Source organism: Zonotrichia leucophrys, chromosome 6 (genome assembly GCF_028769735.1).
Source record: "Zonotrichia leucophrys gambelii isolate GWCS_2022_RI chromosome 6, RI_Zleu_2.0, whole genome shotgun sequence".
Lineage (NCBI taxonomy): Eukaryota > Metazoa > Chordata > Aves > Passeriformes > Passerellidae > Zonotrichia > Zonotrichia leucophrys.
This window is the reverse complement of record NC_088176.1, coordinates 24,536,267-24,552,092: the sequence shown is the minus strand read 5'-3', so window position 1 is coordinate 24,552,092 and position 15,826 is coordinate 24,536,267. Positions and strand designations below refer to the sequence as shown.

Below are 15,826 nucleotides of genomic sequence, written 5' to 3'. Positions count from 1 at the left end.
TCTGAGAGTGTGAAAAAGAAATAAAACCAGGCCTGCACCAGTAATATCAATCAGAAATAAACACAACATGTCCCACTATGACCATCAGAAAAGATATGGGCAGGGATAACTGATTGTTGTACTGACAGTTTTCTAGAGAAGGAAACATCCCATTGGAGCCACCCACTGGCCCTCTGGAATCATCACCCTGCCACTGCCCTTTCTCTGTGACTCAGGGCAAAGGCAGAAGCACAGAGGAGATGAGTGCACTGTGATATGAGCTGCTCAGACACTGTGGGAACAGAAACCAGGTAACTGTCCTAGACAGCCATTTGCCTGGACATAAAATAATATCTTCCCTAATGCATAGAAGAATCTATTAAAAGGAGGATTAACTAAATATAAAAATAATTAATATCCCTTCGGACTAAAAGACAGATTTAACAATTTAGTAAGGGGCATAAATCTGCCTAGAACAAACAAAATGACAAAGCATCAACTTTCCAATGTTAACACTGAAATTTGGCTGTGCACAATTCACACCACAATCTAAAACTGCAGTCATAAGAACAAAGAACAGGCTTTCAGCACTTTTTGGATCACAATTCACATGTGCAGATGAGGTCATGCCAGCCCTATGGTTCGTGGTAAGAGCATGACAGTAACCAAGACAACAGCACAAATGCTTCCTGCAAATTCCTCCTGTCAGAGTGTAGAGAACATGGTGACCAGAGTATTCTTTGCTCCAGATAAAGCCCAGTCATCTATCTTTACACAAGTTTTCATTAAGACTGAAGCTTGTCTCAGCTAATCAATTAATTCTTGCTTTATGATGCCCAGTTTTAGACAGCTGGTTAGGGGCTCAAACTGGGGAGCAAAGAATCCAGAAGTTGTACCTCAACACTCAACAGAAGCAAACCTTAAAATTCTTGTGGGAAATTGCACAGGGTAGAAATCTTTCTATAAGGATGGGATACAATATACAAGCATATTGCCCTACTACTGATGCTCTTGTGCTACATTACATTGTATTAACAGAGCACTAAGCACACATCTTTATTCCTCTTTACTTCTTATATCTAATGCAATTAAATCCTCCAATTTGTGGATTAGCATTGCATTTGAAATTTGATGCCATCTTTAGGAAAGGATGAACAACTCTTTCATGTTAACCATTCTTGAACTCTAGCAACTCCAGCACAACCTTAATACACTTCTGAACTTTGAAATAGTTTTCATTAAATTTCAGTGCACCTCTGCTCTTATTGCTTTCTAGGCAGTTGAATGCTTATTTGTACAAAACCTTCTGAGTTATGTTCATCATTATTTTCAGGTTCATGGCTACTTTAGTTTTCCTGACAGCAACAGAATGAGTTCATTCTTCATATTCATTTGTTTTCCCACCAATAAATTTCTCCGGTCACATAAGTTCATTTCAAAGAGGTGTCTTCTTTTGCTAAGTGCCATAACATGTCAGGCATCCAGATGTGTGATGGTCTTCAGCTTCCTAATTCTCCTTGGGCTGTCTCAGGACCCACCTTCCCCTGGCACTGACCCACAGGCACAATCCAAAGTTTACTGATACCTTTTCTCTTTACAGTATCCTTTAGATGTGCTGTACTTTCTGACCTGCAGTTCTTGGTACAAAAAATTACATTCAAGAAAACACACTTCTGTCTATTCTGGTAACCAGCCATTATCAAATGCAAACTCATTCTTCCCTTTCGAAGACAGAGGTACCATCTGGAGTCACAATAAAAACCATTTAAATAAAATTTTAAAAAATATTTTTGCTGTTATCTCTTGCTTAATAAACTCCAAAGTCATAACAACTTCTTTTAAGCAGAAGGGCTGCAAAGTCCAACCACCCAAAATTTCCCACATGTATGTGTACTAAAAAGACACTATAAATTTAGGACTCAATTCTTAGTAGGATTTCTGTATTTTATCAAGTCACTGTGATAGTGCAGACAGAATGAACAAAATACAAAACTTCAATCTCTTCTGTAAAATCAGCTCCCTTTCTATTGATTAAATTTTTCTATCAACAGCTAATTATTTCATTGTACAAAATCTCACAACTGAACTTAAAATTTTTTTCTGAGAACCCACACTTTCTTGTGGGCTAGGCTACATCTAAGCTACTTCAGTATTTTTTGGCCTATGTTTTTGAGAACTTTTCAGACTTCCTCAAAAATGTCTATGTTCTCACAGTAGGTTTTATGGAGGAAATCTTATTAACATTTTATAATATGATGAAGAGAGAAATTTGAGGATAACTAAGAGGCACAGGGCATCCTCTGGGGAATGTTATTGTTGCCATTAAAACTGCAGAGCCATGTTTTTCTGCTCTTTTATTTAAAGATCAAATAAACTTTTAAATAAAAAGAAGTTAAGGGTAGGGAGCATTGCAAGCCTGCCAGCTATTAGATAATTGTACCTTGGCACTTTCCACTCTAATGGCGGATTTGGAGAGATGTAACTCAGTTATGAACAATCACTGAAGTTGATTGGATATAAAGCAGAAATAGAGTGGAGTTGTTCCTATTTGTCCAAGAAAGCTGTTGCTCATTTTAATGTTGCAGTTTTTCCTCATACTCTTCTGCTGTGTTTTGATTAAATAAAAAGGCCCAACAGGCAGACAAAATGAGGGAAGTTATTGCACTTATATAACCTATTCTGGGAATTTAAAAAGAGTAAAATCATCTTAGCATGCTCCCAGCTTTCATAAGAATATAATCTACAGTTCCTTTTGTAATGGCAATTAGCAAATCAATTACTCATTAGTGGTGGGAAAGTGTTTACAACAGGTCAAATACATATCCTCTTTCATATTAATTTTAAAAAAATTATAAAATACTTAGAGAGAATTCAAAAACAGTTTACCAAAGTATACTTTGTTGCTATTTGTAACTATCAAATTTATCAGAGAATCCTGGGTTTAAGTGTGTGATTTTCAGCTTTTCCATAGATTTCATGCAGATTAAGAACCACACATCTCTACACGTTCAAGACTACAAAAATAGTCAAATGTCAGTAAGGATTTAAAGAAATATAACTTTTAGAAGTTAAGTATATTGGAAATTCTCAAAGAAAACAAAATTTTCTAGTAGGCATGTAACATCTTAGACAATCACTGTTTCTTCCTCTCTCTTTTCAGCACACTCTTCCCTAATGTATCCAAATTGTACCATTTCTAACTTATATCAGCTTAACATTCTAACACTGTTGATTAAGTCTGCATGCACATTCTTTTATTATGATCTTTTAAAAGTTCCAATGTTGTCAATCATTTAACTAAGCTAAATTAAAGTACATGGATAAAACAGCCTGTCTTCACTAATGCTTTTTAAGGATACTCAAACTATTAACAAATTTGCAAAAATTTTAAACTAACGAGGACATTAGTCATTAATAGAATAATCTTTCTTTTCTTTCATTAAAGATTAAATAATTAGACACCTGTCAGACTGAATTTTCTTCTGTTTATTCCTTAAACTGGCTCTCCAGTTACTGCAGAAAGGCTCCAGTAATAACACAAACTGTCAGCCTTATTTTAGATTTCATAATGGAAAGTTCTAACTTTTAGATCCTGAAATGTAAAGATGCACCAAATATAAGATTTTTTCTATGCACAGGTTCAAAATGCGATTTATAAACACCTGTGTAAAAAGATGGAGAATATGGACAATCATAAATAAAAATATTTTATATATCTTACATGCACCTAGTCTTCACTTGGCAAGTGGTGTACTAAGAAATGTGAGCATTAATATTTTACCCCATAACACTGAACCATGCTGCACCAGCTGGATGCAGGCTTTCACCAGGTCATGCACTGGCCATCACTGCCAGTAGTCATAACTACAGGTAACACAATGGGTTCCTTGACACTATAACTACTGTAAATGCACTATTTATCCTTTACCTGAAGCACTGAACACATTCAGGGAGAGGGAAATGAGCAATCTCTGAAGGCAGCCAGCAGCCAGTGCAGCGAGCCACTCACAAGAGGAAATCATTATTCCTCATCACATGTGTACACCCAATCACATCTCCAGATGTAAGGTACAGCTGGGACCTTTCAGAGGTCTCACACATTGACTGTTCAAGGTTTTCTGAAGACATCAATTGAGACAACCTGAACTAGATTTGTCAGAGTAATGTCACAGGATCTCAACGTGCCAGGGCCAAGTTCAGCACCTCTCATTCCTCCTGGCAGTGGATTCTTCAGGCCATGCTGGTTCCTTTTATTCCTCCCTTTGCAGACCCCACAGTGTAGAGATGCCCATGTGCAAAAAGCTCACAAGACTTTAAAGACCCTCCCACATGCTCCTTGCTATCCCCTACTTCTCAACAAAATAGAGAAACACATTTCACTGAGTGATGAATTCCCTGCTAAAGCAGTGGTAAAGGGGAGATAAAGATGGTTTCTAAATTATAACATTGGTGCACAAAGAGTGACTCAGAATATTCTCTGCTTCTAAAACATCACATTCAGCGATACACCTATTGGAATGGTTTCAAAACCCCTTTGCTTTTGTCATATTTTCTCCCAGACAGCACAGGCATGTCAGGTGTTTTGCAGTCTGGGACAGCTACAGTTCACTCCAGTGACCCCCCACCAGTGCACCAGTGCACAGGTTAATTGCTGTGACAGAGATTTTGGCAACAGCAAGTAGAACTTTCAACAAGAATTTTCTAGTGAAATAATCTCATTTTACAACTGTCATGGTTTAACCCCAGCTAGCAGCCAAACCGCACACAGAGATTCACTCATCCCCCCACCAGTGGGATCAGGGAGAGAATTGGAAAGGTAAAAGCCAGGATTGAGTTTAAGAGAGAAAACAAAATCTGCACACACAAGCAAAGCAAAACAAGGAATTAATTCACTGCTCCCCGTGGGCAGGCAGGTGTTCATCCATTTCCAGGAGGGCAGAGCCCAATCACACAAAACAGCTGCTTGGGAAGGCAAACAGCAGCACTTCAAATGTTCCCTCCTTCCCCCTTCTTCCCCTCAGCTTTATCTACAGAGCATGATGTCACATGGTCTGGAATATTCCTTTGGTGACTTTGGGTCACCTGTCCTGGCTGTGTCTCCTCTCACCCTCCCAAGCACTCCCAGCTTCCTCACCAGTGTGTCAGCATGAAAAGCAGAAAGACCTTGGCTCTGTGCAAGCCCTGCTCAACAAGAACAAAAACATCTCTTTATTATCATCACTGTGTTCAGCACAAATCCAAAACACAGCCCCATGCCAGCCACTTCGAAGAAAATTAACTCTATCCCAGCCAAAACCAGAAGAAGAACATCACTTGAAGTCCTCAAAAGCCCATGAACCCATAATAATTATTTATTCAATATTTCAGCAACCATTTTGCAGTTCTATGTCATTTTTCCCTCTGTAACAATGTTCTGAATCAATATGCCATTAGAGTGTCAAAAATAGTTTAAGGATCAATGAGCTATAAAATTCACATTGCTGCAAAATCTTTATGTTTCAGTCATCTGTAAAAGCTGGTCCTTTGCTTCACCTGTTTTATTTCTTTTCCTTCTACCTCAGGCCTTCCTCTGATATGCCAGTCACTCATGGTCCACAACAGACAGGAGTCTCTATGACAGGTATATGAGATGAACTTGATAATCATTTGCTCTTCTCTGCTTGCCAGTTATTTACACCCCCATCCTGATTCTTCCCCCAGCTTTTTTAAAAACACCATTAATTAATACTTGAAAAATCACCTTGTTTCCAAGCCCAGGCCTTATCAACAGCCTGTACCTCAAAAAGGAGGGAATAGGGTCTTTAACACCAAGGGTTTCTGTTATTTCAGGCATTTTACCAGGGCTGACAGAACTACCTGTTCTCATTGCCACAGGCTCTGCCTTTCCAAAGAACACTGTGCACTGCTGCAGGAGATGAATAAGAGTTGTGGAGGAGAATATTGCCATGGAAATACTTACAAATGCCTTCATTTCTGAGTCACACTACCACAGGGAGTTTCTGGCTTGCTGGGAATGACTCAAGTGTTTACTGCCCAGCTGCAAATTATATCCCAATTATGTCTGGATTCTGAAAGTATCCCCTTTTCTCATAATTTTCTCTCAAGCTGAGCTCTACAGCTCCTCCTCAAGAAGTTCCTGTGTTAATTGGTTTTGCTTTTCTGTTCTCCTCTCCAATGACATCCAATGGATGTCAGGGCTCCCAGTATAGATTGCTAGACTAAAAGCCTTTGCCCAAACATCTTTTGATGCTAAAAGGTATCTAAAAAAAGATATTTTTTTCAGTAATGTTCCCTGTTCTTCAGCTCCAGCATAGACATTTATAATCAGACCTTCATGAGAAACTATCATCTACTTTCAGTATATTGTCCAGCTGCAGGGCAGCTTCACTTCCATCATCCCCCCAGTACAAATTCATCCTTTGTTAGGACAGGAGTTATTAGGTGGTATTTGAGAGTTAGTTGTGTTTCTGTGCAGAAAGATTCTCCATAACTAATGCACACTTTGTATTTCCCCATCTAATATGCTGCCAATTTCTTGGTCTTTCTGAGTGGTTCAGGCTCAGTGGGCACTAAGTATTAAATTTTAGTCTTATCATTTGGATCTTCATTTTCAGGTCTGTGAAATCTAGAATTTCTAATGGCTGCTCCATGTTCAAAATGTAATATTCATCAAAATACCTTTGAATACTTTAACCCCACCTACTAAGTGCTTTGACTAGCAAATGCAACAGAGGTCAGTATCTTGCTCTTTGCCTTTCCAAATATTTTGTCTTTATCTGCATAGTTTCATTTATTTTTTTTAAGTAAGGTGCAGATTCTTTTCACTTTGTAAGAGAGACAATTGGCAAATAACCTCTTATAGAATGAAGCAAGAATGACAATATAAAGGCCAATCATTTGCAGACATGTGCTGCCATAGAGATTTGCAACTTAACTGTGGCTGTCAAGAGATAATCAGAACTACGTGATGAGTTTCCAAGCAGAGCCTACTCAGTCTGTCCCTTGGTCAAGCTCTAAGTTACATCACTTACTGTAAGTTCTCTAAGCAACAAAAAAGTGTCAAGTCAAAGTACAGCCATCACCTTCCCAAGATTATTGTGGAAAGCCTGCCTCTCAATTTGTCCCTGCACACTTCAACTCACATTCCCTGGATGCTCTCAAAGCAATTGTAATTGGAAGCACAAGTTGTCATTAGGAAAGGCAGAACTGCATGTTATTGATCCAGCCATGCCTTTGTCCTCTCCCTCCACTGCCAACCTGTCCCCTTCCCTCAGGATGCTCTTGGTGATAAAACACTTGTTCACTTAATTACTTTCATTAATGATGAACCTCAAGCTTCAAAACATGCAACAAAGACAAGACACTAATTAGGTATTGAATTGTCTTTATCAGATTAAGTTCAGTTAATCCATGATTGTTCCTATTTAATTATTTCATAGAGTGCATCTTTTCTTCTTAGAATTACTGAAAACAGTAATCTTTTAGCCCCAGTATAGTCAGCTATTTTATTATGACATCCTTGGGAGATGTGTAGAAGATTTAAAACTGAAATATTTTCAAGCCAATTCAGAAGGGCAACAAGAAATCTCAAGAAATCTCAATCTCCTTCTGATAAAAGGGAAAAATCAAAGGCATAGGGAAAAATGCTATTTTTTAAAATTTAGTAATGCATTATCTGTCTTATAAAATTATTTAGCATCTGCTGATTTTTTTTTCTAACCTCTGTAGCACCACATAAGCCTGTTGGTCTTAACCATAGGGCACAACTGTGACACCCTGATGGGCAGATTTCACTGCTATGAAGCTGCTGTCTCCCTTCTTTCCCTTCTTGTGCAGAGTTGCAAAGTTATCTGTGGCACATCTCCTCCTCATAGCACCTTTAATACAGCCAAAATGCTGATCCTGTCAGAGCAAAGGTACTCAGGTTCCAGAAAAACAAATCATTCTAAACAGCAGCATAGCCTTGTAAGAATGGATGAAATGTCTTCCATGAGTAGTAAAAACATTCCCACTTAAGTCTCTGTGTTCTCTAATGTGTTTTCTCTAATAGTTACCTGCTCACAGAATTCCCACTGCTTCACAGATAATGCCTTCCCTTGAAGGGTAATTCACTGCAGAACTGCTCCCAGCAGAGAGCACAGGGCAGGCCAGGCCAGCTTATCCATTTTTCAAACCTATATTGTCCTCCAGATGCATCCTTTAAGCCTTAAGATAACCTTGTGTCCTGAGGTATAAAATGCATGCCCCTAAAAAGGGTGACAAAATCAGCACCCTGGTAAGCCTAGAGCTCTCCCATTTTAACATTTGGAATTTAAATAAAATTGTGGTGATAATGAGGTCAGAAGCACCACAGGGTACCCGGTAAAAAGCTGGACTGAGGTCCTAGATCTGATCTAAGCAGTGTGGAGTCTCCTGAACCATCTGGGTATTCCTTGAAGGAGAGTCAGTGAGGATGGGGTTTTGTTCCTACATCTGCTTGGTGCTCTCCTTCTCTTGAGGCTTTTTTGTCTAATAGCAGCAGAGGAGTTATGACCTGACTATGAGGAAGGAATTGGATTAATGGCTGTTCACCACACAGAGATTTATGAATTAGTTGCAAGTCTGCCGCCTCTTATACCACTATTTCCCATTAAATACACAGCATCAGACCTTACAAAACACCAGTTTTATAAGTCTCTACACAAGTGATATACAATTAATAATCTTGTGCTTATATTAAGGAATTGGAGTGGTTCACAATGCTACATAAATATGTGTGATCAAAATCTTAAAAGGAAAAATGTAATCTCTCTTTAAAACCAACAGATCTATGTTTCTGATATAACAGTCTCTACAGGAGTAGGAAATAAGTCCATTCTTATAAGAATAGCATCCTAAATTACAATGGAAAGAGTTAATAAGGAACAATCTTGTCATGTGTGACTACAACAGTGTTTTCACAATTAAAGATGAAAACACAAGGAAGGTATCAGTGAGGAAGACTCTAAAATTCTTGGAATGACAGCAGTGTTTAAAAATCACCATAATCTTTTTTCTCTGGTAAAAGAGCAGCCCAAGTAACTGAGAGCTCTGACAGGAGAATGACCCCCAGTCACAACACTCGTGAGCAGCAGTTTTCTCTGTGAGTGCTCTCAGTTCAACCAACACCACCCAGAGAACACAAACCACTAGTAAAAACAAAGCTAGTTTCACTCGAATCTCTTAATTTCCCTTGGATTAACAACAAATACATGACCAAGTACCAGCATCAGCTCACTTCAGACCTTTATTTGCATGTCTGCACTTTATCCCACTGAATTACACAGATGGAAAGCCCCCCAATGTGACAGAAGCAAAAATACTTCCCTAGAGAAAAAAAAAAAAGGTTAATCAGTTGAAAATGCAGCATGGTTCCTATCATAGACTCATTTAAATGTGATATGTGCAGTGCAGTGAAATGAGGCAGATAGAACTTCAATTCCTTACATTGTAATTTTCTTCTTATTAAATGTTTTAGCTGCTCCTATCATGGAAATAGTTCTCTTTTCAGGGGCTGCCCTACTTAAGGCATAATATGCATATGTGGCTCTCTTGAAAACCAATACCACTTCCTTTACCTAAATTTGTAGCTATAAACCAACACATCAAGCAGTGGTTGAATTTTTTTATGAGTTAGAGTCTTTTGGGGTTTATTTGTACAATATCCTTTTACCTATCCTGTTTTATAGTCATATTGACAATAATTAATGTACCTTTTTGGCCTGACAATAGTGATTCATTAACATTCATAAAATGCAGCAAAAAAATCACCTCTCATCCACAAACATTTTAGAAAGCTTAATGGATATTCTAATGGAAACAAAAAGATAAGGTTTGTCAGTAAGACCAGACATGTTAGAGGGTATGCCTTAAAAAGGCTGCCTACAATAGTCTGAATAAAACTCCAGAGAGTTAAAAAACCAAACAAAACCACCTCCATACAAAAAAATCGCTCTAAGAATTTGCTCATAATACATATAGGCAGCAAATCCAAAACTGAAAAAAGGATACAAATTAATTTTGTGTCTCACGACCAAAGCTGCAGGGAACAGTTTACCAGAAATTCAAAGTCTGGTGAATAAGCCCCTAAAGGCTCACTTGGAAAAGCTTGAAAACTGACTGGCATTTTCCCATCAGGCATGGGATGAAAAGCAAACCTGAGAGCTGCCAATATTTATCTCTCTGCATTTGGAGACTCTGTATTTTATCTGTGGAGGAAACCAGCTGGGGAGGGGAGAGGCAGAAAGGCTTTATGAAACCAGAACAAACACTTTACAGTTCCATGTTTTTTGCCCTCACAGAGACTTCCCTGCTGACATTAATTAAAATTTCTTTAAGGTTATGCACTTGAAAAGTTTGGGAATTATTTTTTTTTCTGAAATAGCTTATTAACCACATGGCAGGTTTTGTTCTGCACAGCACATTAAATGGACCAGCACCAGCTCCATCACCTTCAGAGCTGCTCCTGCAAAGGAAAGGCTCCAACACACCAGCTGCAGCACATCCTGCTGGAAGCAGTTAAAACAACACTAGCACAGATATTTTCCACGTTTCTTTGCCCTCACAGAGCAGCATCACAGGAATAGTTCTTGCATAAATAACCATGGATCCCTCATTCACATCGAGTCAGTCCTGCAGGCTGCTCTCCACTGGCCCTGCACCATCCAGGCCTCCTTTTCCAGAGCCTGTGCACAAAATATTTCTGTTTATACAACAGAATTGATACTGATTTACAAGATGTGTACTCTCACCATAGATGGCAAACTTGGCTATCTGCCTGCTTGCTGGGATTTCTGGTTAGAAAAGCTGGATGGCTTTGGGTGTGTGCTAACAACCAGCAGTTTAGATTGGTAGCTGGAGCATTTTGAACAGATCATGAGCCCAGGGATGTTTGAAATAAATATTTTGAAAAAAACCAACAAGAAATCAATGTGATGTTTCTCCAAGTTCGCCAAGACTGCAGAACTTGGCAGCAAATCTGGTGAGAAAACATTAATATTGCCACTGTATATATAATTTTTGCTTAGTAAAAAGAGATACATGAAATAAATCCTTGTTCTGCTGCAACTTGCTTAAAAAGTGTCACCATCACACACCAGCACCACATGTAATATAATAATTAAGGTTCTCTGTATTACTGTCTAAAATATGCTTTAATCAAACCAACACAGGTGACAGACGAGCGTTACTCCGTCCTAATTTACAACATGTCATCTGAAAAGACAATTTTCTGCTTATTGTTAATTGTGTCTGAACAGAGCTCACCAGAAGCTGTCTCAAGACAGAGGCCTTGTTTGAAGGCAGATGTTTCCATTGCTAATTAATTAAATATCAACACACACACCTTGGAAGGGGCGTGACTGAACCCTCCAGCAGCTGGCTGCTGAAAGGCATGATGAGGATTTGACAGACCAAATCATAATCCATTGTAGCTCAAGGAGCTAAATCTCAATTTCCCAGATATTTTGCTAAGCAAAACTCCATTTTTCTTGATGTTTTTATAAATAATTCCTAGACTTCTCAAATAAAGGGTATCAGCTATAAACTCCATAATTTTAATTGCATTTAATCTGCAACTTTTCAGATATGCAAAAAGTATCACTAAAAGATACTGAAAGACAATACTTTAAAGTCCTAATTGAGAGTACAACCCCAAGATTTAGTAGGAATATTTTCAGGCTGAATAATGGGTAAGAGGAATTTGGAGTTGAGAGAGAAGGAAAAATCATCCACAATTTTCTTGACTCCTAGTGCTGTGTCAATGATTTGTGAATTAACTGCATATCTTTACCTTTGGGATTTTTTATTTCAGCTAAGGAGCTAACAAAACAAGAGAACAAACAAAAAAAAAACCTTAAAAAAACTATTGTTACCTAAGACAGTTCTCAAATTATGTTACATTTTATCTAAGTGGAAACCTTCTTAGCCTGTAGAGATCAATTTTGGCTTTGAAAAATTTTACCATGAACTTTTCTACATTACTTCACCCTTCACAATGTAGTCACATTGACATGCCACAAAGTACTCAGGAATTAATTTCTGGCTATTAACCTCTTCAGTGGGGAAAAAATTGTCAAAAAACGGAAATTAATATCTTTTTTGATGGCATACATGCAACTTCAGTAGCAACAACTTGCTTCTATCTGCCAACACAGAGTGCAGAACTTAGCTCAAGTAATAAGCCAAAGCCCACTAAGCTTCTCATTGAGATGAGTTCACTCGTGTAATCATAATACAAATTGCCTAAAAGCTGGAGTACAACTATTTTGTGATATCTGAATATACTGTAAGGAAGTCTGGGTTTACTCATTTCTGGGCATTTAGTGGAGAAACTGCTTCAGAATTTGATGCAGAAGGAATCAATTCGAGAGAGAAGTCAACCAGTATACACTTATAAAAAAAATAGAAGAAAAGATGAAAATAAATGAATTTTAAAAAGGAGAAAAAAAGAAATTCTAATATTTTTGGTTTGTACAGATGAATACTGAGAAGATTAAATAAATCTATATTTTTAAAAAAACCTTAATTCAGAAATGTTCCCAAAGCACTTGTCTTTGACCAGCTGTTCTCCACGTTTCACAATAGCATGGTTTTTAATTCACGTTGAAAGGGCATTTAATTATGAGACGTGTTCTGTGGGTTTGCTACACAGTTGTCAGTGAAAAGAGCTGTTGAGTAAATTAAGCAATCTCCTGGTTGTAATCAGTCATGAACATGGGTTACACAAACTGCCAGTCACAGAAAGCAATTATTGAGACCCCCACATGATTGAAGTTGATTAGACACAAATGTTTTCAGTGCATTCAATGGAAGTTTTGAACACTCAGCAACTCAAAGGGTCAAGCCTCAGCTTTATGTGGAACTGGCTTTTCCATGCACATCACACCAGCAGAAGAGCTGCACTGCAATTAGTGCAATCACTACAGACAAAAGGATATAACTAAGAGTAAGCAACACACTGGTTTTGTATAATTTTTTTTTGTCAGTAATCTGCACCTGTTTGTTTTATTCTTATTTCTTAAGAAGAGCTCTCATTGGGAATGGAAGAAAATATCTCTTCAGCGAAGGCCACAGTCAAACCTGACTCCATGTTCAGGACCCTTAGATAAGCTTATCTTCAGTACAGTCTGAAGGAAATGATAAGAAGGACCTTGCTCCTCTCTGTTCACATTCCTACTGTATCACTACTTGTTTTGTGGAAATTAGCTCCTGATTAGATTGCTGGAGAAACAATACCTACCTATGGGATGTGATTTGCATTCACATCATCAGGATTTAACTTTTCCTCCAGGTCTTTACAGGTAAAATACTCAGCAGTATGATAATCAAATAAAATTCAACAAACCAATCCAATCAATTGTTTATAAACTGTTTATAAAAATTTCCCTTTTTTTCCTGCAAAGCCTTTCCCTATTCCCTCCTGGAGTGAGTAGTTTACACTGGTATTTCTGGGGGATTTTTTCAAGATCATCATTCTTACAACTTAGCTAGGCCTGATTTTTTTAAAATGCTAGTTGCAGTGTAAGACTCACAGAACTGACCTGTAATGGTAACAGCAAGGTTTTGGAGCATGAAGTTACATTCTCAGTCTCTAACACATTTAACACAGCAACACATGCTTGCAAGATTTCTTCATCTAACCATAGGATTGGTTTCTCAGGAAGATATATCTGGTACTGCGTAAATTAAATTAAGAGGTGCATAAATACCTCTTCTTTAAGTATTGCTTTTGCCTAGGGGCTTCTTTATTTATCCTTATTTTTTAAGCAACTGCTAGCAGTGGCAGTAGAAGAAAACCTCAGCATACTTGGTTCAAGAAATGGAGCTTTCAAACCTGCTGGTTTCTTAAACTGCAAAAGTTTATTGGAACAAAAAGAGCATCCTGACATAAATAAAAGAGGGAACACTAATCTAATAATTCTCTGCTTTGAAATACTAAACCAAAAGAAAACATCAAACCCACCCCTCACACAAAGACCCTGAATCTATAACGGTAACCACAGCCCAGCACTGCCTTCACTGGTTCTGAGGTTTATGTCCTGCTCCTCTCCAGCAGTAAAAAGTTAGGCCTTGTTAATGCAGAAAAAATAACACTATCATTGATCAAACTGAGATGTGTTTCCTCCTGACCTGTGAAACTGATATTCTCACTACTTTTATTTTCAGTCTTAACCCCCCACTTGCTTGAACCCTTGATAGCTGCTCTGTTCCCTTCTCTTGCCCTTATCCCAGACACCTTTCTGCGCAGCATATACAAAAAAAACCCCAACAACTTAAGTGAGGTAGTGTTAGTTATTCATCAATATTTCATACCCATGGGTAATTAATTTCATGACTGTCTATAGTGACAGCAGATTGCACTATTGCTTTGTATTAAATGTCAGTTTTGGAAATGGTTTTATTTACAGGTTACTGTAAAATGAGTTTGTTGTTCCTTATGTTCCTGCAGCACATTTGAAAGTTAATTATAAGATGAAACTAAAGCTATTGAAACAATAATTCAGTGCTGTTGAACAAGGACAGGCCATTTGAGAAAAGGCATTTTCCAGCAAACTGTGATCCATTAACATAATAGGAACCACAAAGCCAAGGCAGCATTTGTCACCACAGATAAATAATATATTTACTTTGAGAGATAATTCAAGTATGATGAAGACAAACCACAGTGAGTTTCTCAGCTAGGTTTAGGAAAGGTGTGAGATTTGTGAAATAATACACATTCACCTAATATCAGCTTTTAACATAAATCACACAAACACCAGAGAACCATTTCCTCCGATATCCCACCTGCAAAACTGCATCCTTATGTCCAGATTGCAATGATGCAAAATAGGCTGCCTCAGGATGAAAGTATAAAATATGAATGTGCTAAATGAAATATTCTAGGGACCTGACAAGTCTTGAGATTGTAAGTATTAATCTGAGATTTAAAAGACATGGACTAAATTCCAAGCTTTTTCTGTCTCTTTTTCAATACTACCTTTAGAAAGACTATAAATCTATTTTCTGCTTAGATTATTGAAATTTTCTCTTGAGGGATTGTCTCTTCCTACTGTATTAGGTCTCCCAAGTATAGAAGATAAAAACTGAAATCAAGACAATTCAAGATAGCAAAGTAATTAATGTATACCCTCAATGTTGATCAGTCTTGGGGTATTTGCAGAGTATCTCACTACTTAGACAAAAGCTGGAAAAAACTTTTCTAGTCAGGACAGGAGACAGATCCACCTCTAGGTGTTCAAGTGTCATGCACCAGGAGGGTTTTTTCAGTTCTTTTTGCTCCTGCTTTCAGAAAATGATAATTTCAAGGTACTCCGACCTGGAGTGGACAAGTCTTTGCAGACCCTGAACTGGAAAGCGCATGTCAAAGGCTGAACAGATAAATCAGTCTCACTTCCCCGTTATTTAACTAAAATTATAGAAGCATTTGCATTCATAAATATGCTTGCATTCATGCTTACTTATGAGGGCATAGTTTAGAAGTCTGATTACCAAGGTCAGATTAACATGGTAGAATGTTTTAGTGGATAGACAGAAAAAAAAAACTGTTGCACTCTATCCAAAAAACACATTTAACACTATTTCCAAAACAAAATCATGAGGTACATGAAGAAATGTGAAATCTGGTGTGTTTTCAGAAATGAAACTTCCAAAGGAAATTTGCTGACCTCCTGTAAAACTTTAATATTGATTCAGGCTTCAAAACTGGAAAAACTGTGGAGTATGGCTCCTTTTTGGGTGCCTCTTACCTCAAGACTGATGGCAAGAAGTGGGCCAAAAAAAGCTTCTGCCAGCACTTCTTGGGCATGATGTGTGCATGAAACATTCA

At 37.8% G+C, this 15,826-nt stretch overlaps 1 protein-coding gene across 2 annotated transcripts in view; it reads left to right on the top strand.

Moving 5' to 3' along the window:
- Positions 1 to 15,826, top strand: part of RASGEF1A (RasGEF domain family member 1A) — a 146,367-nt gene that overhangs the window by 25,493 nt on the left and 105,048 nt on the right. The gene's annotated exons all lie outside the window — the stretch shown is intronic.